Source organism: Prunus avium, chromosome 2 (assembly GCF_965620075.1).
Source record: "Prunus avium chromosome 2, drPruAviu1.hap1.1, whole genome shotgun sequence".
Classification (NCBI taxonomy): domain Eukaryota; kingdom Viridiplantae; phylum Streptophyta; class Magnoliopsida; order Rosales; family Rosaceae; genus Prunus; species Prunus avium.
The window spans coordinates 6,578,353-6,603,432 of record NC_142285.1 but is presented as its reverse complement, the minus strand read 5'-3'; the positions used below and the strand labels follow the sequence as shown (position 1 = coordinate 6,603,432).

Sequence of the window (25,080 nt, the reverse complement as noted above, 5' to 3'; positions counted from 1 at the left end):
TTAATTTCTGAAAAGTCACAAGTCTTAAACTGTTTTAAAAATTTTAAACTTGAAGTTGAAAAGTAATTGGACAAACACATTAAAATTGTAAGGTCAGATCGTGGAGGAGAGTTTTTTGGCAAGTACAAAGAGGCTGGACAACAGAAAGGACCATTTGCTATCTACTTGCAGGAAAGTGGAATAGTAGCTCAGTACACAACTCCTGGAACTCCACAACAAAATGGCGTGACTGAAATGAGGAACAGAACTCTTAAAGACATGGTAAGAAGTATGCTTACTAGTTCACAACTACCTGATTTTCTGTGGGGAGAGGCACTAAAAACGGCAAATTATATTTTGAATAGAGTTCCTAGTAAATTAGTGCCTAATACACCTTTTGAAATGTGGACTGGAAGAAAACCTAGTCTTGCTCACTTACATGTTTGGGGTTGTCCATTTGAAGCTAGAATCTACAATCCAATTGAAAAGAAACTAGACTCAAGAACAACTAGCTCCTATTTCATTGGATATTCTGAAAAGTCTAAGGGTTATAAATTTTACTGTCCACACTCTTATACTAGAATTGCAGAGAGTCATAATGCAAAGTTCATTGAGCATTCAGTTGCAGGACATACTAATTCTTCGAAGAACTACAACTTTGAAGAGACAGAGTCATCTGCACATGCCTCTACATTAACTGATCACACCCTTATGCTGCCCATTCCTTTTGTCCCTTTCAAAGCTCATGAAAACATTGCACCAGTTTCTGCCAACACTCCTCAACCGCAAGATATTGCTCCACAAAATCTTGTACAACAAATTGACAATCTTTTTCAGGTTGAGTAGCCTACTGCACAACTTGAGTAGCCTACGGCACAACTTGAGCAACATGATGAACCTCATGTAAACAGATCTCAAAGGGAAAGAAAATTTGCAATACCAGCAGATTATATGGTTTATTTGCATGAAGTAGAGTTTGATATTGGTGATGAAGATGATCCCAAGTCATTTGATCAGGCTATGAAGAGTGCTCAAGCTCCTTTATGGCACAATGCAATGTTGGAAGAGCTAAATTCAATCGCCAAAATGGTGTCTGGACCTTGACAGATTCCACTTATTCCAGAAAACCCATAGTATGCAAATGGGTTTTTAAAACCAAAAGGGACTCACAAGGAAGAGTAGAAAGGCTAAAGGCACGACGGTTGCTAAAGGATTCACACGTAGAGAAGGTTTTGATTACACTGACACTTCTTCCCCAGTGTCCTCCAAGGATTCTCTACGTATCATTATGGCCTTGACAGACCATTTTGATTGCATCAAATGGATATCAAAACTGCTTTTCTAAATGGGGATCTTAAGGAGGATATTTTTATGTAGTAACCTCTAGGATTTGCTAAAAGGGGGAAAGAGCATTGTGTGTGCAAGTTGAACAAATCCATTTATGGTCTTAAACAGGCTTCAAGGCAGTGGTATCTCAAGTTTGATGAAGCGGTAACATCTTTTGGTTTTATAAAGAACAGACATGATGATTGCATCTACCTCAAAGTCAACAAATCCAGGTTCATTTTTCCGGTTTTATATGTTGATGATATTTTGCTGGCAAGTTCTGATTTTCAGTTACTACTTAAGTCAAAGACTATGTTATCTAATAGTTTTGATATGAAGGATTTGGGTGAGGCTCATTATGTGTTGGGCATTAAAATTATGAGAAACAGATCAAGAAAGCTTTTGGGGTTGTCTAGCTCAATTACATCAACAAGGTACTTAAAAGATTTAATATGGAGGCTTGTTCTCCTGGAGATCTTCCTATTGGCAAAGGTGATAGGCCTTCAAGGGACCAATGTCCTATGACTGAAAAAGAGCAGGCAAACATGAAGAATAAACCATATGCATCTCTTGTGGGCAGCTTGATGTATGCCCAAGTCTGTACTAGGCCAGACTTGTCATTTTTACTCAGTGTATTAGGAAGGTTTCAAGCAAATCCTGGTGAACCACATTGGGTTTTAGCCAAGAAGGTGCTGAGATATCTAAAGAAGACTAAATCCCCTATGTTAATGTATGGCCATGTTGACAATTTGGAGCTCACATGCTATTCAGATTCAGATTTGGCTGGTTGTGTGGATGACAGAAAATCTACAATTGGATATATTTTTCTTTTGGCTAGAGGTGCAGTCTCTTGGAGAAGCAAAAAACAAAATTCTATATCTACATCCACTATGGAGGCTGAATTTATTGGATGTTTTGAAGCAACTAGGCAAGGATTGTGGATCAAGAATTTTGTAATAGATATGAAACTAGTGGCAAATATTGACAAGCCTTTGAAGATCTGCTGTGATAATAAGGCAGCCATATATTTTGCTAAGAATAACAAACGATCATTTGCTTTGAGAATTATGGATATAAAGTATATGTCACTTCAAGATAAAGTCAAGGAAGGTATTGTTGAAGTAGAGTACATAAATACTCACTCCATGTTAGCAGATCCTTTGACTAAAGCTTTGGTTGTGGGAGTCTTTCAAGATTTTGTGATGCGTATGGGATTGCATGAATCTTTTGACTTGGTTTAAGTGTGGGAGCAAGGTTATTTCTATAACCTATTTTGATTATTTTGGGCTGTTCTTTTCTCTTTTGTTTTGTTAGATAATGAATAAGTTCTATTCCATTTAAGAATGGTTGGCAGTTTATTTTTGTTTAAGTTTCTTCTCAGTTTTGTCTTGCTTAAGCTTGGATTTCCATTAAGGAAATAATTTTGGGAGTCTCTTTCTAGCTCCATTACTTGGACCAGAAATGTGGGAGTTATTTGGTTACCTAACTCTCCACTTATTATCATTATGTCTGCAACAATGTGTTCTAGTGTATGTGTATGTGATTTTAGGGTGCTGACACAGCTGAATTTGTGTCAAGTTTTCTAAGGTCCCGCATATACATTCGTTTGACAGTAGTTTTGGAAGTTACGCTGATGTTTGAATAAATCCAGTGATCACTATTGCCTTGTCTTGGTATGATATGATACAATGTAATTAGGTTGCACTCATGTGGGAGAATGTAAGATGACTTATGTGAGTTAGCCTAATCATGTGTTATGATTATCATATTAGAATGAGATAATGGGATTTATGTTTATTAGTTATTGTTAGTGTCACATCTCGGATTGACTCCGCCGTAGCACGATATTGTCCGCTTTGGGCCCCCCTTTCTGGCCCTCACGGTTTTGTTTCTGGGAGCTCACGACCAACTTCCCAGTGGGTCACCCATCTTGGGATTGCTCTGGCCCCCAACTTGCTTAACTTCGGAGTTCCTACGTTTCCGAAGCCAGTGAGCTCCCAAAAGGCCTCGTGCTATATGGATGCGAGTGTATACATATAAGGCACATCACCCCCTCTCCATTGGTCAATGTGGGATCTTACAATCCACCCCCTTTAGGGGCCAGACGTTCTCATCGGCACACTCGCACCACACGGCAGAGTGGCTCTGATACCAAATTGTCATATCCAGGATCGGCTCCGCCGTAGCACGATATAGTCCGCTTTAGGCCCCCCTTCTCTAGCCCTCACGGTTTTGTTTCTGGGAGCTCACGACCAACTTCCCAGTGGGTCACCCATCCTAGGATTGCTCTGGCCCCCAACTCGCTTAACTTCGGAGTTCCTACGTTTCCGAAGCCAGTGAGCTCCCAAAAGGCCTCGTGCTATATGGATGCGGGTGTATACATATAAGGCACATCACCCCCTCTCCGTTGGTCAATGTGGGATCTTACAATCCACCCCCTTTAGGGGCCAGACGTCCTCGTCGGCACACTCACACCACACGGCAGAGTGGCTCTGATACCAAATTGTCACATCCAGGATCGGCTCCGCCGTAGCACGATATAGTCCGCTTTAGGCCCCCCTTCTATAGCCCTCACGGTTTTGTTTCTGGGAGCTCACGACCAACTTCCCAATGGGTCACCCATCCTAGGATTGCTCTGGCCCCCAACTCGCTTAACTTCGGAGTTCCTACGTTTCCGAAGCCAGTGAGCTCCCAAAAGGCCTCGTGCTATATGGATGCGGGTGTATACATATAAGGCATATCACCCCCTCTCCGTTGGTCAATGTGGGATCTTACAGTTCAGTTTTGACAGACTTTGGTTAGTTTATATTGACTAGGACTCAATCACTTAAGTATATTAGTTTTGTTTAAACTCTTACTCTATCTATAATAGGAGAGATAGTGTTAAGGTTTCTTCAATATAAAAGAATCGGTCCCTCCTCTCACAATACATAAGTTTTGTGGCGTGCTTGACCTATTGATAGCAAGAACATTCTAGTGTTGTAGAGAGAAGAAGATCATTCCCATAGTTGTCACGTCTTCTTCATTGAGTATGAATCAATCGATAAGTATTCCTTATTCATGTTGTAATTCATGTGTTTATTGTATTTAACTTTAGTTACTTACAAGAAAGACCAAAATGATAAACACCATTGATGAATCACCCAAACCCCAAACTCATCTAAGAGTTTGGCTTCTCCTTCAACCCATCAATGCTTTATTTGCAACCTCAGCCAGTCGTAAGCCAAATCTAACTGATGCATCGACAACCCTATCTTATCTCTCAATGGTGGCTACTCAGCTTCTTTTCGAAACCCATCATCCTTCTCCCTACCCTTAGAACATCCTCAACCAAAACTCATTTTACCAAATCCCCGAAGGTATAATACTATCATCAATTGCACTCTGTCACAAGACCACCTATGTACCTCTAAAGCAAGATTTATTTCAAGATTTTGGTGCACTAATGTATGTTTAATGCTGGTGGGTTGTGTTGATGTGCTCCTAGAGGTTTTGAGTTTTGCAGCATTTACGAGATTACTAAATTGGCCTTTAACACCCATCTACCTTTCCTTTCAAAATCAATTTCATCTTTTTTTGTGTTTTATTTAGTTAGATTTAGTTTCCAATAATACTATTGTACCACATTTATTGACCAGTTTGTTGACAATCTCTCTAATAAAGGTAGACCCCATTAATATATGTAGGACCCACTAATATTAGAGAGGTGGACAATGATCGGTGCATAATTACATATCATTTTGTACCCTTTTAACTTATGATTTGGTTATGTTTTTGAGTTAAACTTGTGCTTTTAATAAGTTTTGTGTTTGTTTCAGTGTAATAAGCTTGAGACTCACTAATTGCATTTTGGAGACAAGTTAGCTCAAAATGGTGTCTGCAGATCAGTCAACTTCACGGATTAGACTGTACTTACTCAAGAAGAACCAGATGATGAGCCATACATCATTGGAAAGATACGGAAGTCTAGTTTCTGTAGAATTTTACGGTTCATGATTCCGAGTCTTCTAGAGAAAGTTATACATGTTTTGGCAACTTAAGGTCAAATTCGGCAGCATCTGCGTTATTGGGCTAAAAATCACATTTGAAGGGCTTTCCGATTTTTCCTTGAGCTGGGCTGCATATGCTTGGAAAGATAAGACAAAGAGCTTCAAGATTGATATTTTTCCAGATTTTTCAGATTGAAGCCACAAGCCCAAAACGAGCCCACAAGCTGGCTGCAATGCATTGTCATGCATGACATATGCATGATGAAGTGTTGTTGATTGTGGGAAAGTTTGGTGAAGCATATTCAATACCTATTTTTGAGTGGAATTTTGCAGCAGCCAAAAGATGATGAAGTGGGAGCTGAACACTAAGCCTAAAAGACAAGAGGAATTGTTTTCAAATGCAATTGTGTGTTAGGTTAAGTTGGTGAATTAAGTGTTGTGTGTTAGGTGAAGTTAGTGTGTTTAGAAAATTCAATTGTATAATTCAGATTTTCACTTCCCCTAGGCCTATAAATAGGGAAGTTCTCTAAGCTTGTAAACACACCCCAAGGGGGGGAGCTCTCAAACATTTCTCTAGAGCTCCCTTCCCTTCTCTCCCTCAAATTCTCTTAGTTTCTCTTTCTAGTTTTCAATTGTTATAATGAGATCTTTGTGCTGAAATTCTCCTTAAGTTTTTCCAAGTTCTACTTAATTTTCATTGTTATGTAAATTCTTTTCTTTAGTTTCAAGTTTGATTAGTTTCCAAGTTTCAATTATGATTTTTGTTCTTATTCATTATGCTTATAAGTTAATATGCTAGTTTGAATGATTGATCACCATTTAGGCTTGCATGTTAGCTATCTTGGTTTGAATTAAGAGTAGACACCATGCTTTAATTCGAATTGAACTATGAATAGGAAGAGTATGTATGGACATTCGACAACAGGGATTAGATACATGCTTGGTTGTTTAAATTGTTCTTCTATGCTTAATGGGTTCCTAATGCTTAATTTTAGGTTAGACAACAAATGATCAAATTAGGGAATTAGGAACACAAGGTTATGACCACACACCATGGATTAATCATACTTTAGCTAGAACCAATCCATTAATCTAATTGAACTTGGGAACTTATTTGCTTGAGTTAGTTATTTCTTTCTTCCTTGTTTTATTTATTAACTTTCTTTTTCATTTCTATTTTGTGTAGGGAAACTAAATTGGATCATTCAATCACCAATCCCTGTGGAATCGACCTCGCACTTACATACGCTAAACTACCAACGGTTCGTGCACTTGCGAGTATCACAAGTTGAGGATGCAACTGAATCCATTTTGGTAAAGCTGTATCTACGCAACAAGTTTTTGGCGCCGTTGCCGGAGATCGGTAACATTGTTTGATTCTATTTGGCTTTCCTACTTTTTTTTTTTTTTCTTAACTGGACAATTTCAAGTTTTAAAGTTAATGACGTTAATGGACAAGTTGTGTTTGTAGTCCAACAGAAAAGGACAATTGCCCAACAAGCAAGAGAACTGGGTTTAAGTCCCAGCTTACACAACCCATTGGTGCTTGTTGCTTTGAAGCATGGAATTGGACTTGTGTTGATTTTCCTTTTCATTTTAGTTTTTATTTCCTAATCCTTTAACTCTGTTTCAAGTTTTCTATATTTGTTTTAAGCAATTTATGACAGCTTAATAAAAATGGAGAGAGATGGCAACCTCAATCATAAGAATGGGGAGTGTGGAGTAGTGGGAGAAGTCGCAACCTCCAAATGCATCCATGCTCAACCTAATCGCTTCAAGGGGGAGCATTTCGATCCTTTCTCTTTACTTGTTTTGTTTAGTAATTTTAAGTTTCTGTTTCTTTTTATAAAATAAAAAAAAAATTAACAAAAGATTTTTCATATAAGCTGACTTTTGTGTCACCCATGAGTTGCTTGTATATTTGTGTGTTTAAAAAAAAAAAAATTTGAAATTTGGGTTTTTTATTTATTTATTTTATTTTTCCTTGTAAATTTCAATTTGGAACTTCTTTGTTTTCTTTTATTATTATTATTTTTGGGTTAGTTTATTTATTTTTTTGGTGTGGTTAGTTAGTTTATTTCTGAGTGTTAAAAACATATTTTTATCAAACACTGCATTACAAACAAAGAAAAAAAAACATTCAAGTAAAATAAAATTTTAAAAAAAAAAAAAAAACTTCTTCATCTTCATCTTCATCTTCATCTTCATGGCATGCCTCTATTTTCTCTTACTTGCAGAATCTGCAGCAGCTCGACATGGTCCTCATTTTTCCTCTGCAGTGCTTCCACGTGCTGATTGGCACAGTAGAGCCGCTTCTGCAAGTCCGCCACCATAGCCTTCAAGGAAGCTATTTCCTCGCTCATCACGGCACACTCCCGTGTCCTCGCCAGTAATCGCATGCCCAAATTGGTAGCCGAGACTGTGTGGAGCACAGTTAAATTGTGAGACTCCTCCACCGCTGCCTTGTTAGACCTCTGCGCCACATGCAGATGATCTGTCGGTGTGAGCTTGCTGCCAATCATGCCTCCCAGCAGCGCTGCTCTGTTCGGCATTGCCTCAGAAAAGTTCGGTATTATCTCAGCAAAGTTTGAGGCCGTACCGTGATGATATGTGGAGTTTGGGAAGACATGGTTTGGAGGAGCCCTTATCTGCACATTCGGTGGCGCAAGGGACAATTCAAGGTTAAGATCATCAAGGTGAGTGCATGAGGATGCCGTTGTTTTGTTTTTGGATTTTTTGATGTTTTTCTCTGAATTTGCAGGAAGAAATGCGGGGTGCTCTTCTACTTCACCGAGATGAGTTTAAATAGACTTATACAGACGAGGGAGCCGAAAGCACTTCGGATCTCGAGGGTGCTATCCTGTGCTCTTTTCTCTCGGATCCCTTCATTTCCGGCGCAAATTGCGAGCACGTTTTTTTTTTTAAAAGGGAGCATGCTTACACTTTCACTTACTTTTGCCTCCCTGTTTTCTGATGTTTGTGTTTTTGCTTTTTCAGTTGTTATTATTATTATTTTTTATTTTTAAACTTGTTTTCTTCTTGTTTGACAGGTTTCTTAAGAATTTAGTTGGAAGAAGAGACAAAATTAAAGATGTGTCTTGGACACCTGGTGCAAGAATCCCAACTTTTCTTTTAAATTCTTGTTTGAATTGCGTGTTTATTTCATTTTTTTTTTAATTTTTATTTTGTTTTTATTTAATTAGGTAGTATAATTTAAAACTCATAGGATATTCTTTGAAGGAGCTAAATTTTTGGTAACTCCAGTGAGCAACCGCAGTCTATACAGTGTCTAGGAGTTCTTTAGGCGACACCTTCGGTGTCTAAGAAGTTCGGGTTTTAAGCGGGACCATTGTGACCCCTCCAACCTTCCCGGAACCCCTGGCTGTGTTTTTTGAGGCCCTCAACTGGTCATCCTTAAGTTTTTCTCTTAAAAGAAGAAGCAGTTATTTGTGTGTTTACTTAACTAATAAAAATTTCATGTTTGGGTTTTCGTGTTTTTGTTTGATTGTCATTCTTTAAATTTAGGGTCAATCGTCTCTTTGAGATAGCATAACATTTTTATAAAAAAAAAAACTTTAAAATTAAATAATAAATAAAAAACTGAAATCATTTCTTCTTGGCGCTCGGTGTCTCGACCATAGGAGCTTTTAGTTTGGCCGTCTGGATGTCCACTTCTGGGTCTTCACGCACAGCCTATTGGGGCTCATCACTTGAGCTCCCAAAGATCGCAATCTTAGCTTGAGCATAACTACTCTCGTGATCTGCTTGCTTGCGTTTACCCGGTCGGTCTAGGTCCTCCAACTGCTTTCGCATGTCGCGAGAATACAACTCTACCATCTTTGATAGGTTTTTATTCTCGTCCCGCAATACTTCTAGCTGGTGTCGATTCACCTCCACTATCCTTGACCTTTCCCTTTTCAAGCTTTTTATAGCACTCTGACAATCTTCAACCATACTTCGCTCCGCCGCCAACTGAGCTTTGAGCACCTCCACCTCATGGGACTTCGCAAGTAGGCGATGACCCAAACTTGCGACACATGCTGTACTCTGCACGCTCAGTGCCAGGGCATCACTCGTGACCCGGTTGTCATCCCTTGTCCCGAACACACGTATATCTTTGGGAGTCACTAAATTTCTGCCAACTCCAATAGCAACATCGTTGTCTAGGAGTATTGAGTCATTGACAGACACAGGCTCCCGGGAGGAGCCAAAGTAGGGCATCCATACTGGTGCCGCTGCTTGGCCCAATGTCTGAGTCGGTGGAGCTAGGTTGAGATCCAACGAAAATGGGTAGGAAGAGGCCATTTGATTTCTGATTTTTTTTTTTTCTTCTTTTCTCTTTTGTGTTTCTGAGTTTGTGGTTTTGTTTTTATCCCCTTCTTTTTCCTTCTTATATACATAGTCTTTGACAAACCCTAGCCATTGCAGCGTCTAAGCATTTCTGAATCTCCAGCATTCCTCGAGTACCACAACCTTCTCGCTTTCCAACCATACCCAACTCATTTATCACGACATGTCTTTTCTGAACGGACGCGTTCAGTAAAGCCTTCGCGCCTTTCCATGAGCCCGTAATTTCTGCTTGTGAAATCTGCAGCGCTTCTATCTGTCAACACGTGTCTCGCTCAGTCTGCCCATGACTAACCATGAGACGACATCAGGGACCATATTCCCTCTTTTTAGAAATCCCGCTTTGCGCTCATAATTCACGTTTTATCTTTTTAAGAAAAAATTAAAATTAAAACGTGTGGGCTTTGGATTTCATTGTGGGTCGGGTTTTCACCATTGTTTTGGTTTCAAAATGGGTTAACTTTCTTTGGGGTTGGGCTTTCAAACGTTTGGGTTTTAGTTTGCGTAAGACTGTCTGTTTAGGGCTTACTGTTTTGAGTGTTTTACTGTTTCGTTATTTATTTATTTGTTTGTTTGTTTGTTTTGTAATTTTTATTTTTATTTATTTTATTTTATTTTATTTGTGTATTTTAATTCTTGTGTGTTTTGTGATTTATATTTACTTTAGTACCTTTCATTTCTTGTTATGACATTGTTTGTGGCTAATTTTTAAACATTGAGGACAATGTTCATTTCTAGGTTTGGGGGTATTGGAGTTTAGCATGTAAATTTGGTTTTTCCTTAATTAATTTTATTTATTTATTAAGTCTTGCTTTTATTTTTATTTTTATTTTATTTTGATTTTTTTTAGTCACTTTCCGAAGACATATGATGAGATTGTGATAAATGTTTGCATGACTTAAATGAAAATTGGATTTCATTTTATTTTATTTTATTTTTTTCTTTATTAAAAAAAAATTAAAATTAAAATTTGGCATCGTTCTATCATGATATGCTTGAAATCTTCCTTACACTTGCCATTTGTTTCATAATTTTCCAATTAAAGGATTTGCATGATCTAAAGAATTGTATAAAGCATAAATTAGACTTATATAACCAACCATATAAAGTGAGCTTTTGAGCCTTGTACTTCAATTCATGAGTGTTATACATACTCTTATTTTCTTGTCATCTAAGTTGTTGTTTGATCTCATTATTTATTGATTTGGTTGAACACTTAAAAGTCATTCATTCTTATGCAATGTGACTTCACGACATTTAAGAAGTGATATTAAGGCCCTCTTTGGATCGTTTGTGCCTTTCAAGCTAACCTTATGCATGCTTAAGCATGATTTTCCATTGTTAACCATTTTGAGCCTACATGTAAACCTTTTCTTTCATTTACCAATTATATTTCCTCGCCTTAGCCTGAAAAACAAATATTTACCTTTCTAAGGAACTCATGAGCTTTAATTGGGATGTGTTTTTCATACTAAGTTTGGGAAGAGGTGTTACATTTCGAAAAAAAAATAAAAAAATCACACAATTGGTGAAAGAAAATAGAAAAGTTGTGGTTGAATGAAATTTCATTTTTGGGTTTCATTTTTGGGCCTTCAAAATAAATTGGTGTTTGTTCAATTAAAGGAAAGGAGTATGAATCAATGTAAATGAAGGTATAAGGAGTTTTGATCATGTAAAAGACAAATAAATTCTCATTGTGATGATTCGAAGTCTTGTAAACAATTGTTTTATGCTCTTATATTTTGAGTTCCTTGGACTTTGTTTTATCCATACCTTTCATTTCTTACTCACCTTACACCCTTGGCCCCATTACAACCTATACTAAAGACCTAAATTGATCTTAAATGTCACGTGGTTGAATTGCATCCATTTTCTTACTTTTAAGTGTTTGGAATCCTTCTTGAGATCATATTAATGCAAGTTCTTCATCTTTCGATTTCGAGTTAAGTCTTTATGGTTTAACTCTAATCTCATGTTTATAACTGAGTGTTGCATTATAGCCCTCTTCCGAGTGATTCATTTGTGAGAGGACAACTTTGGTGAGATTTGAAAGTTGAACTTGTGCTTTGTATTATTTTTGAAATTGTGTGAAAACTAAGATTGGGGAATTTGTTGCATTTGGCTATCACACTACTACACTTTGAGCATATTATGTTTTGAACTTTGCCGCCTTGTGAATAATGTCCAAAATTGAGCTTTTATTTTTAAAAAAACTTTTGAGTCATGTGCATGAGTCATTTCTCTTCAGAAAATGTTCGGAAAGATTGTTTTGAGTTCTTTTTATTTTTGTAATTGTTTTTTTGTTTTGTTTTGTTTTGTTTTGTTTTTTTTGTTTTGTTTTTGTTAATGTATTTATGTTTGTTTTTGTTTTTGATTTTGCTTAAGGACTAACAATCTTTTAAGTTTTCTAATTACCTTGTTTTACAGAGTTAGAAAAACGTTTGTGGGTATCGTATCTGTTAAACCCTCAGGAGACACAACTCCTCCTACTAGGGATGCCTAGAGGTTTAAAGGCTTGTTGCATATGCTCAATGCAATCGAGTTACCTACGAAAGTGGTCTAGTTAACTTCTTATTTGTATTTATCTGTGTTTTCCTTTTGTTTTGCTCGAGGACTAGCAAAATCTAGGTTTGGGGGTATTTGATCGGTGCATAATTACATATCATTTTGTACCCTTTTAACTTATGATTTGGTTATGTTTTTGAGTTAAACTTGTGCTTTTAATAAGTTTTGTGTTTGTTTCAGTGTAATAAGCTTGAGACTCACTAATTGCATTTTGGAGACAAGTTAGCTCAAAATGGTGTCTGCAGATCAGTCAACTTCATGGATTAGACTGTACTTACTCAAGAAGAACCAGATGATGAGCCATACATCATTGGAAAGATACGGAAGTCTAGTTTCTGTAGAATTTTACGGTTCATGATTCCGAGTCTTCTAGAGAAAGTTATACATGTTTTGGCAACTTAAGGTCAAATTCGGCAGCATCTGCGTTACTGGGCCAAAAATCACATTTGAAGGGCTTTCCGATTTTTCCTTGAGCTGGGCTGCATATGCTTGGAAAGATAAGACAAAGAGCTTCAAGATTGATATTTTTCCAGATTTTTCAGATTGAAGCCACAAGCCCAAAATGAGCCCACAAGCTGGCTGCAATGCATTGTCATGCATGACATATGCATGATGAAGTGTTGTTGATTGTGGGAAAGTTTGGTGAAGCATATTCAATACCTATTTTTGAGTGGAATTTTGCAGCAGCCAAAAGATGATGAAGTGGGAGCTGAACACTAAGCCTAAAAGACAAGAGGAATTGTTTTCAAATGCAATTGTGTGTTAGGTTAAGTTGGTGAATTAAGTGTTGTGTGTTAGGTGAAGTTAGTGTGTTTAGAAAATTCAATTGTATAATTCAGATTTTCACTTCCCCTAGGCCTATAAATAGGGAAGTTCTCTAAGCTTGTAAACACACCCCAAGGGGGGGAGCTCTCAAACATTTCTCTAGAGCTCCCTTCCCTTCTCTCCCTCAAATTCTCTTAGTTTCTCTTTCTAGTTTTCAATTGTTATAATGAGATCTTTGTGCTGAAATTCTCCTTAAGTTTTTCCAAGTTCTACTTAATTTTCATTGTTATGTAAATTCTTTTCTTTAGTTTCAAGTTTGATTAGTTTCCAAGTTTCAATTATGATTTTTGTTCTTATTCATTATGCTTATAAGTTAATATGCTAGTTTGAATGATTGATCACCATTTAGGCTTGCATGTTAGCTATCTTGGTTTGAATTAAGAGTAGACACCATGCTTTAATTCGAATTGAACTATGAATAGGAAGAGTATGTATGGACATTCGACAACAGGGATTAGATACATGCTTGGTTGTTTAAATTGTTCTTCTATGCTTAATGGGTTCCTAATGCTTAATTTTAGGTTAGACAACAAATGATCAAATTAGGGAATTAGGAACACAAGGTTATGACCACACACCATGGCTTAATCATACTTTAGCTAGAACCAATCCATTAATCTAATTGAACTTGGGAACTTATTTGCTTGAGTTAGTTATTTCTTTCTTCCTTGTTTTATTTATTTCCTTTCTTTTTCATTTCTGTTTTGTGTAGGGAAACTAAATTGGATCATTCAATCACCAATCCCTGTGGAATCGACCTCGCACTTACATACGCTAAACTACCAACGGTTCGTGCACTTGCGAGTATCACAAGTTGAGGATGCAACTGAATCCATTTTGGTAAAGCTGTATCTACGCAACAGACAACAATGTGGCCAATAAATGTGGTACAAATAACAGCACTCTTTAGTTTTTATTGGATCTTAGATTTGATTGTTATGTTATTGAGTGCAATTTTCAATTTTGGAAAACAAAATTGTGTTATAATGTGTTAGAAGGGTAAAATTGGCCTTTTCCAATCAATTCTAGTCAGAAGGAATATCCTGTTCACAGAGACTAATTGAACGGGTGTTAGTGTTATAAATGAAACATGTGTGGTCTGAGTGAAATAAGCCTAAATCTTAGGGGGTGTAACTGAGATTCTCCTAATTAATTTACGAATCCCTAGCGTAATATGACATACGGTCTACCTACTATGTAGTGGTCGACCCACTATCACCTTTCATATTAATGCATCACTGGTTCACCTATAAACTGCACACAACATACTTATATGCTAATAACTTGAGTTAAAAGCTCTTATAACATGTGCCCCTAAGAGCACTTCCACCCCAAAGGGCAAGGGCAAGGTTTGTCACTATTCATAGTGGCAACCTTTTCCTTTTTTGTTTCCACCCCAAAGGGCAAGGGCAATTACTATTCACTTTAATTTATTTTCTATTTTTTTTAATACTTAAACCATTAATTTTGTTAAGCTTTTCGGATAAGATTTTTGGTTGCCACGTGTCACTATTTATTATAAAATTCTCACTAAAATTTCGGATAAAATTTTCAAATTAAATTTTCAGATAAGATTTTCGGTTGCCACGTGTCCATATTTTGTTATAACATTCAGATCTCAAATTTCAAATAAGATTTTCGGATAAGATTCTCGGTTGCCACATGTCGATATTTATTATAAAATTAATCTCAGCTTTCAGATCAGATTTTCACCCTCTAAAATTGCACCACGTGTCATCTATATCTTCTAAATCCCTCTATAAAACTACACCCTCAACTCAGACCTCTCACACCATATCTTCTCTATCCTTTCATTTCTCAGATTTTACAAAACACATTATACTCTCAATGTCTAACCTGAGGAGGGTGTTGGAGAGGTAACATCGAGAAGATAAAGAAATCAGGCGCAGACGTGCTAAAGAAGATTGTGAGCTGGATGAAGAGGAGGAAGAAGTTGTTATAGCGGTGGGTATGCTCAATCAATCAAGGCAACACCACAGTCGTCGTGCCCCGAACGTGGACAGACATAGACACTCTCATGGTAAGAATCTCATGGAAGATTACTTTATCCCAAATTCGTTATATCTTGTTTCTTATTTTCGAGAGAGATATAGAATGCAACCCCATTTGTTCCAAAAAATCATACATGATGTTTGCAATTATGACATATACTTTGTTCAGAAGTACGATGCACTTAAGGTCTTGGGTATTTTTCTAGAGCAAAAACTTACAGCTACTTTGCGACTGCTTACGTATAGGGTATCTGCAGACTAGGTGGATGAGATTGCTAGGATGGGGAAATCAATTATCCTAAAGTGCTTGGTCAGATTTTGTGATGCAATAGAAAATCTCTACATGAGGAAGTACCTCCACAAACCTATGCCTAGGGACCTCCGAAGGCTTCTACGAAAAGCCGAGGCTCGAGGTTTCCCAAGCATGATTAGAAGCATCGACTGCATGTACTGGCAGTGGAAGAATTGCCTAACTGCTTGGCAAGGAGATTATGGGAAGGGCCAAAAAAGCATAATTCTGGAGGCCATTGCATCATTCGATACTTGGGTTTGGCATGCCTTTTTTAGAGTTGCTGAATCTCAAAACGACCTCAATGTGATTGGTCAATCCCTAGTATTCAACAATGTCTTGAGGTCATTCCCCCTAGATCACGTATAAAATCAACAATACCGTATACTCGGGTACGTATTACCTAGCCGATGGAATTTATTCGAGATGGACGACATTCGTCAAAACAATTCTAAATCCCCAATTGGAGAAGGAAAAAAAGCTTTGCTGCCTTTCAAGAGGGTTATAGGAAAGATGTGGAAAGGTGTTTTGGTATCCTGCAAGCTCGTTGGGTAATTATTAGGGGTGCTGCCCGTATGTTTGGTGAGGAGGTGCTTCGAAGCATTATGATGACTTCCATCATCTTTCATAACATGATTGTGGAGAATGAGTATGATTATGATTCCCCAAAGATGTTCGAACCCAATCCCATGAACACGACATTGCAAGAATTTATGAACGACTCATGGGAGCAAATGGACAACCATTGGAGCATGAACCGTTGATTAGGAATGGTCGATTCAATAACCCTATGATTGATCGTTATCAAGAAATGCAATCTTCATATGTTCACGAGAGACGTCAAGTTGACTTGATCGAGCACTTATGGGAGATGAAAGGCAATCACAGTGGATGAAGTCAAGTTTAATGATTTGTTTGGAATTATGCTTTGTTTTGTGTGTGGTTTGTAATGAATTAAGGTTTATTTTGATGTATGAAATGTTTTTAATGAATAGCTATATTATTTAATGCTTTCTTTATTCAATAAAAGAGAAACAATACAACAAATTAATACATATGACAACTCTTTCAATACAACCTAATGGTTTTGATCATTTAACCAATCCATGATGCTAGGTCCATCGTCATGGAAAAGTTTTCTTCTCATAACATCCTTTCGTTTTAGCTTCCAATAGGACTTTGTTTTAGGAGACATATGGCTCGTATCCATGGCCATGATTTTCATCTCCTTGTTGTCCTCCATGTCTTGTTCTTGTCACTATTACAAAAAACGAAATAGACTACGGGAATCCACCGTCGTGTATCATGTTTTACAACCGACGTGAAATCGACTGCCGTCTTTTAACACATGAAATAACGATGGCAAATAACCGACGTGGTTAATATATTACACGTCATAAAAAAAAACTAAAACCGACGTCTATTTCATACATTAAAGTATAAAAAAACAACTTTCGACTATATTAGACGACGGTTTTAGTAAAACACAGACGTTTAAATAATGGTAAATGTAAAAAACAACTACAAACCCGACGTAAATATTTTTATCAACGTCTCTAATTAAAACAAAACCGACGTGTAAAATGTAGAAACCGTCGTGGTTAATAAATACTACATTCACTAAATAAAAAAACTGACGTCTAAAACATATAACATGGTAAATTAGACGTCACTTTTGTCAAAAAAGTGACGTCTTAAATATTTAACATGGCATATATTTACTTGGACTGACGTAAAAAAAAAAATTAACCACGACCCTTTAGGTCACCACAGACGTTGAAAATTATTTTGACGGCTTGAACACAGAAAAAAATGACGTGGATTTAACATTACACGTCGGTTAATTAAAATACCTGTCATGTTTAATCCATTTATTACGGCCTAGGAGTCACATTTTAGGACGTTGTTAGTATTTTACAACGTCGGTGGTTGTAGACTTTGACGTGGTTGGCATTTTAAAAGTCTCTTTTGTGAGCCACTTAGACGTGTGTAATCTCTGAGACGTCATTGCTTTTAGCCTAACCGTCGTTAATAAGTAACGAAATGCCTTGAGTTATGGATTTGACGTCGGTTATTGTAAAATAAAGGTCGTGGTTATACTTTACTATGTCCCAAGAATTCAATTATTCGACGTTGTTATATCCTTACTACGTCGGTTATTTATTTATTCCATGACGTGGCTAGTCTTTGTTAAGTCTCTTTTATAACCTTTTTTGACGTGTGTATTCTCCGAGACGTCAATTGTTTAATTATAACTGACGTGCAACAATGTTTTTACGACGTTAATCATCAATTGATTATATCCGTAAATTCGTCGGTTTGAGCTCTGCCGTCGTGTTATACTTTATTGTTCGTCATTGATTATTTTATTTACCGTCGTTGTTTTAAATATTTATTAACTGTTTGGAAATGAATTTTAATTAACCGACATGTTTTCTTTTTCAAATGGCGGTTTTTATTTCATTTTTGCGTTGTCTTTCCACGTCGGTTGTGAAAACCCGACGTTGGTTGTTTTGTAGACGTCTCTTTTTGCGATTTTTGTAACTTGACCGTCGTATTTTCAGCTTTAACCGATTATTTTTAATTTTTGATTTGTCGTGCCCAAAGCCTGCAGAATGAAAATGTGATCGGAATTAAAATGATATACAGAGCTATGAATTAATGTCATACAATTAACTGCATAACTAATATCATACATTACAACAATCAATCAATCCATATATCTTCACACCCATCTCTAATATTCTCACTCCCAAACTCACCCACTAGGTCATCAAATGTGTCAACATTTGGTATCCCTCTAGTAAATGGCTCACACTCAATTCTAATATCACCTAGCACATCATCACCAATAACATCATTATATTCTCTATTAGGCATTGATAACACTACAGACCAACCACGATGCATTGGGTCGTCAACATAAAATACTTGTTTGACTTGAGAAGCCATAACAAATTGGTCATTCCTATGTCCAATTTTACTCAGATCTACAAGGGTAAATCCAAGTTCATCGACTACAAGGCCTGAAGTGTTATCTATCCAATCACACCTCAAGACTGGGATTCTAAGCTTTTGGTAGTCAAGATCCCAAATTTCTTGAATAACCCCATAAAAACCCATATTGGAGACAATAAGGTTTTTATCCTTGGCACTAGCAACTTGCATAGTATGTGCAAGTAAATAAACTCCACTATTTTGGACAGTTCGCACATCATCTTGTGCCTTGGTGTTAAATTTGACACCATTAATAAGATAGCTCCTATATGATGGCACTGCCATGCTTGGACCAGCTGCTAACCACCTCAAATTTTCTGATATGCCATTATTGTCTTCCCCATTAAATTCACTTTGAACCTGCAAATTAAACATATATCTTAATTCAATCTAACATATATATATATATAAAGAAAGAAAATTAAAATAAGTTCAATATGTCATTCAATAACATATATACCTTAAAGCGTAGCCATTGAATGAAAGTGCTATTTTGCTTATCTTGTAGCCACTTTGTTCTCTTTCTAAATTTTGGATAAGTGGTCTTGATGTGGATCATATATTCCCTACAATTGACACGAAAAAAACACGCATTACGGTCCCTTGTATATAAGATAAATATAAGTAGTAATAATATTTAAAATGGTTACATATGAAAAATTAAATTCATATGTACTCGATATAAGGTAGGACTTCCTCCGTATTCTCCAAGACATATAGATGTGCCTGGTTCAACAAGTCCATATCAACTAAGCTGACTGTGCAACCTGATAATGGCTCTGAAACTCCCATATTCTGGCTTGAAGGCACTCCAACTGTACTAACATCAGATAAATGCTCGGTACAAAACTCTACAGCTTCTTCAGCTATATACCGCTCAGCAATGCAACCTTCGGGACGAGTACGATTCTGAACATACCCCTTTAGCACTTTCATATATCTTTCAAACGGATACATCCATCTAAAATATACTGGCCCACATAGACGAACTTCTCTGACAAGATGTACTACTAGATGAACCATGATATCAAAGAATGAAGGGGGAAAGTACTTCTCAAGCAAACACAAAGTAACTACTACATCTTCTTCCAACTTATCTAGCTTAGAAACATCTACCGTCTTTGCACATATAGCATTGAAGAAGAAGCACAATCGAGTTATTGCATACCTTGCAGGCTTCTCCAAAACAGAACGAATTGCCACATGGAGCAATTGTTGCATCAAGGTATGACAATCATGAGATTTAAGGCCAAGAAATCTTGAATCTTTTAAAGATACAAGATTTTTTATATTTGAAGAATAACCTTCAAGAACCTTCATACCATAAAAAGAATTGCAAACCACTCTCTTCTCTGCTCTTGACAAATTCCAAGGCCCTGGACGCAAGCGAGTACGTCTTTCTCCATACTCGGGTTGCAAATCAATTTTTACCCCCATGTTCAATAAGTCTAACCGAGCAGCAATCCCATCTTTATTTTTTCCAGGGATCTCTAGCAATGTACCAATGATACTATCGCAAACATTCTTCTCAATGTGCATAACATCTAGGGCATGCCTCACAGGGAGGTATTTCCAATACTCGAGATCAAAGAATTTTGATTTCTTCTTCCAACAAACTCTGTCACCATCATTCTCACCAACACTTCCCCCATTTTTCGAGCCCCATATGTAATTAATATCTTCAACCATATGTAGCACTTCTTCTCCGGTTAATGGCTCGGGAGGCATGCCATATTCAGGTTTCCCATTAAAAGTTGCGCGTTGCCTCCTATATGGATGATTGATTGGTAACCACTTTCTATGCCCAATGTAACAAATTTTGTGGCCATTTTTCAACCTGTGACTAGGTGTATCATCGCCGCATATTGGACAAGCTTTATATCCTTTAACGACACAACCAGATAAGTTTCCATATGCAGGAAAATCATTAATTGTCCACAGTAATACACCTCTGAGTGTAAAGTATTCTCCTATGTGGGCATCATACACTCCTCTAATCCCATCCCACAGAGATTTCAAATCATCAATCAAAAGCTTTAAGTAGACGTCTATATCATTTCCGGGCTATTTAGGACCGAAAATCAGTAAGGTCAACATCATGAACTTCCGCTTCATGCATAGCCATGGTGGGAGATTATATGTAACTAACATAACTGGCCAACAACTGTATCTGCTACTTAAAGAACTATGGGGATTGAATCCATCAGATGAGAGAGCCAATCTCAAGTTTCTTGGCTCATTACCAAAGTCGGGCCATTTTTCATCAACAAGTTTCCAAGATGGGGAATCCGCTGGATGAGACTTATAACCGTCAACTGATTTTCTTGCAGCATGCCAAGTCAAACTCTTAGCTATCTTATGTGATTGAAACATCCTTTTAAACCTTGGAATTAGAGGAAAATACCACACCACCTTCGCTGCCACACCCTCTTTCAAGAACCCATCTTTGATTTCCTTCCACCTTGAGATACCACAAGTAGGACAATTAGTTGCATCCTCATACTCCTTCCGATACAAAATGCAGTCATTGGGACATGCGTGGATTTTCTCATAACTCATCCCTAAAGCAGACAAAGTCTTTTTTGCCTCGTACATAGAGGAAGGTAGTGTATTTCCTTCTGGAAGAAATTCTCCTTGAAGTATCAATAATTCTGTAAAGCAAACATCACTCATCCCATGTTTTGCTTTCAAATTATATAACTTCACCAAAGCCGACAACTTCGTGTACTTACTGCAACCAGGGTACAAGGGTTCATCGTCATCCCCAATTACATTGGCAAACTCATAAGGATCAGATCCAATATTGGCAAAATCATTATCATCCATCCCTAATTCTTCAGAAACATAACTAAACCTACTTTGCTCATCTTCTTCCACATTTCTACTAGCATTGGTAGTCCATTCCCAAGGTTCTCCGTGCCATGTCCAAATCTTATAGCTTTGGTCAATTCCATTAAAGTATAAGTGTTCCCTTATAATTCCAACCCCAAACAATCGAATATTCCCACATTTAACACATGGACAACGAATCTCAGTTGTATTTCCAAGATTTTCTGACGCAAAATTTAAAAATCCTTCCACCCCTAACTCATATGCCTTCGATCTTCTATTCGCATGCATCCATGACTTATCCATCTCACACTCTATAAAATTCATATAAATATATATATATATGTTAAAGTGGAAAGACCAGCAATGAAACACTACCTCATTCAAATAGCAGAGAACAAAATGAAAATTAAATATAAAACATGGACAAGATGACGGTTTGAACAAAATAATCGTCGTTTAATATAAATTCAGACGACGGCATCTATAGTCACCGTCGTCATTAAGAGACCCAAATCCAGAAATTTGTACGGGGTTCTGGTAGCCTAAAGACGACGTTTAATGGAGAAACAGTCGTCTTTAGGCTACCAGTTGCGGCTTAAAACTTAGACGACGGGAGTAAATGAACAACCGACGTATAATAAACATTTGGATGACGGTTTGATCCGTCAACCGTCGTCGTAGTTAAAAAAAAAAACAGCTTAAATCTCCCATCCCCATTCCTTTTCCAAGAACCCATGGCCAAAAAACATAAAAGAACCCAAACAGAGAGCAATTATTACAAGAATGCAAACACCAAAACATAAAAGAACCCTAATATAGCTACCAACGAAAACATTTATGGATTTAAGAAGAGATTAGGGTTAAAGGGACTAGGGTTGTACTTACATGGATATTGAGAGAGAGCTGCGAGAATATAACAACTGCTTGAGAGAGAGCTTGGAGAATCTACATACCCAATGCTTTGAGAGAGAGCTGAGAGAATATAACAAAAGCTTGAGAGAGAGCTGAGAGAATTAGGGTTAAAGGGACTAGAGTTGTACTTACATGGATATTGAGAGAGAGCTGGGAGAACATAACAACTGCTTGAGAGAGAGCGAAAACTTTCAGACAAATTTATGTTGAAGAGAGAGAATGAACTATTTGAGGGTTAAAGTGAAATTCTGAAAATTTTAGGTCGCGGTCAAAAATTTTAAAGTACCGCGTTTTTCAACGACGACGGTCAATACTTATATAGACATCTAATTCTTATTTACAACGGCGGTTTCTATACAAGACCGACGTTGTACACATAACGGACGTCGCTATTTAATAACCGACGTCGTAAACTGAATAAAATTAGTCTTGGTTTATGTAGTTGACCAAAAAACAGCGGGAGAAAACCGGCGTTGTTTCAAAAACCCTAAACCCTAAACCCTAAATTGTACAATAATTTAAAAAAAATATACAAGTATGAGAAAAATGAACCGAAAATTGCTATGGACTCCTTACAACAATGCCTTCTACAATAGTAGGCTAAAATATGGATTTCATAATTTTGAATTTACGGGCACCAATGGATCACATAAATTTTAGGGTTATGTTATGTAAAGTATAAGGAGTACCATGCTTTGTCTTTAAATTATTTTGAATTTTGTTATCATTTGAAATTTGAAAACTAAAATTACATTTTTCAGGCCATAACGGGCAAGATATTGTCTCAATCAGTGCATAGAATTTGCCGGTATATTTTTCGGATTTTGCTTTGAATATATTATTAATATTAGTAATTAAATACAATAAAAAAATATTTCTAAAATTATATTTTTTAAAGCTTTAGGATAGAGACAATATTTCAATGCTCGGTAGTTTTCAGTTTAGTTTTTGGATTTAGTTTTGAATTTAATATGGAATTAAATAAAATATAAAAGTCATTAAAAATTAAATGAAAAATGACCTATCCGACGTTGTATCCTTTTACAACGACGTTAAACATCACAAATTGACGTCATAAAATTATTAGACGTCGAAACGAATAGAAAACGACGTCTTTTTTGGATAACTGACGTGGATTATCGTATTACCACTTCATTTTAGTGTATATAACCGACGTTGTTTATTTATACAAAGGCGGATGTTTAAGAATATCCGCCTTTGTATATTATTAAGACGTCGATAAGGTTATACTAACCAACGTAGTATATAAGTACAAAATTCATTTATACATGATGAATTAATTATAAACCGTCGTTTTTATGACTATTACATGTCGTTTTTAAGAATTGCCGTCGATGTTATATTTCCAGTTACAGCAAGACGACCATTGTGTACACGTATGAGACGTGTAAATTAGAATCAGACATTAGTGTTTGGGAACTAAACAAGTTTTAAAACAAAATTTAATTTTTTTGATGTTTGTTCGCTTGATTACAACAAAATATTTATGTACATTTTAAATAAACTAAAATAAACCTAAACATTGTTCATAAATATTTATGTACATCAATTATCCTTCGGTAATAAGTTGTTCACGAATTCTGCCCATTCATGCCTAACTTCGTCAATATCCTCTTGTTTATACTGAACTTTATCTTTTTTCCTCTCAAACTGCAAAATAAACCAAAAAACCAACGTGTTATAAAGATACAAACGACAGTTTTAAACAAAAATCTGACGTAGTAAAATAAAGAAAGTATATCTAAAATTTTGCGTTTTACCTTCTTCTCGAAATTTAGGTCTGGATCATGAATTATATCTCTCATGAATCGCATCACGTAATAGCCACACTCTACACTTGTTGGTTGTTCAGGAGTGCCGTGTAGATTTTTCCAAATAGCCTGCTGTTTACGTGAATTTTTGTTTATATGAATGTTAAACATTTTAAGTCACCTGTTATACAAGAAAACAAAGGGTGTTAAATACAAATAGTAACCGTCGTGGTAAATCAGTCAAAACGACGGAGGTTTTTAAAAAAAGACGTGATATTTTGTTTCAAACGGCGGTAAAAACTTACCGTCGTTGTGTAACATTATAACGTCGGTAAGAGTAAAACGTCGTATAACAAAAAATTGAGCAGAAAAAATTAAAACGTTCTTAAATAAAACCCAAACGATGTGGTAGTTAAATTAAAACGACGTTTTAAAGAAAATACTGACGTAATAAAGTATTTAAAACGTCGATAATAACTTACCGTCGTTATATGTTCATTATAACGTCGGTATTATTAAAAACCATCGTATATTTAAATACTTTAAAGGAAAAAAAAAATTAGATCAGAAGAAATCAACTTACGTATTCACTATATTTTTCATGTCGTCGTCAACCATGCGTTTTGGCAGTGAATTCATGTAATAGGCAGTCTCCGTTGCTGGTCTCACAATTACCATCACCCAATGACCCATGCACATAATGATTCATATAGGTTAAATAGTACTACAAAGAAAAATATTACAAGCTTAGGAAAATACTTTAAATGGTACTAACCCTAAGATTATAAGGGACCAAGAAAAATTGATTCCCATCTGCTGTTTTCAGGCGGTTTGACAAGTTTTTTATTCGGTCTGATATTGATCCAGATTGAGAGCTCACTAGCCCAGGGTCCACGAGGCCAACAAGGTTTACCATATTTGCCATTTTTAAATAGTCAAATAGGAACCTAAATATATGAAAGTCAATTAAATGAGATTTTAATTTAAAAGAAAGGGAAATGTAAAACAAAATGGGATTTCTAGAATTACCTCATGTATACTGATATCACTGTGGTTCCAATCTCAACCATGGAACCAAACTGCAAAATATCTTCAGGTAAGAGGAAGGTATCATGCTCAAAGCCCAACACTTCCTTGGGCATGTGAACTGTCACAGCCTCCTTAGTAGGCAACAACTTGGTCTGGACATGTTGGCATAAGGCTAACAGAGGAGGTGGCATGTCTAGCTTTGAGAG

At 36.6% G+C, this 25,080-nt stretch overlaps 1 pseudogene; it reads left to right on the top strand.

The window, feature by feature from the left end:
• The first annotated feature begins 1,757 nt into the window (after positions 1 to 1,757).
• On the top strand, positions 1,758 to 2,546 carry LOC148296360 (secreted RxLR effector protein 161 pseudogene; annotated as a pseudogene).
• Positions 2,547 to 25,080: the final 22,534 nt, after the last annotated feature.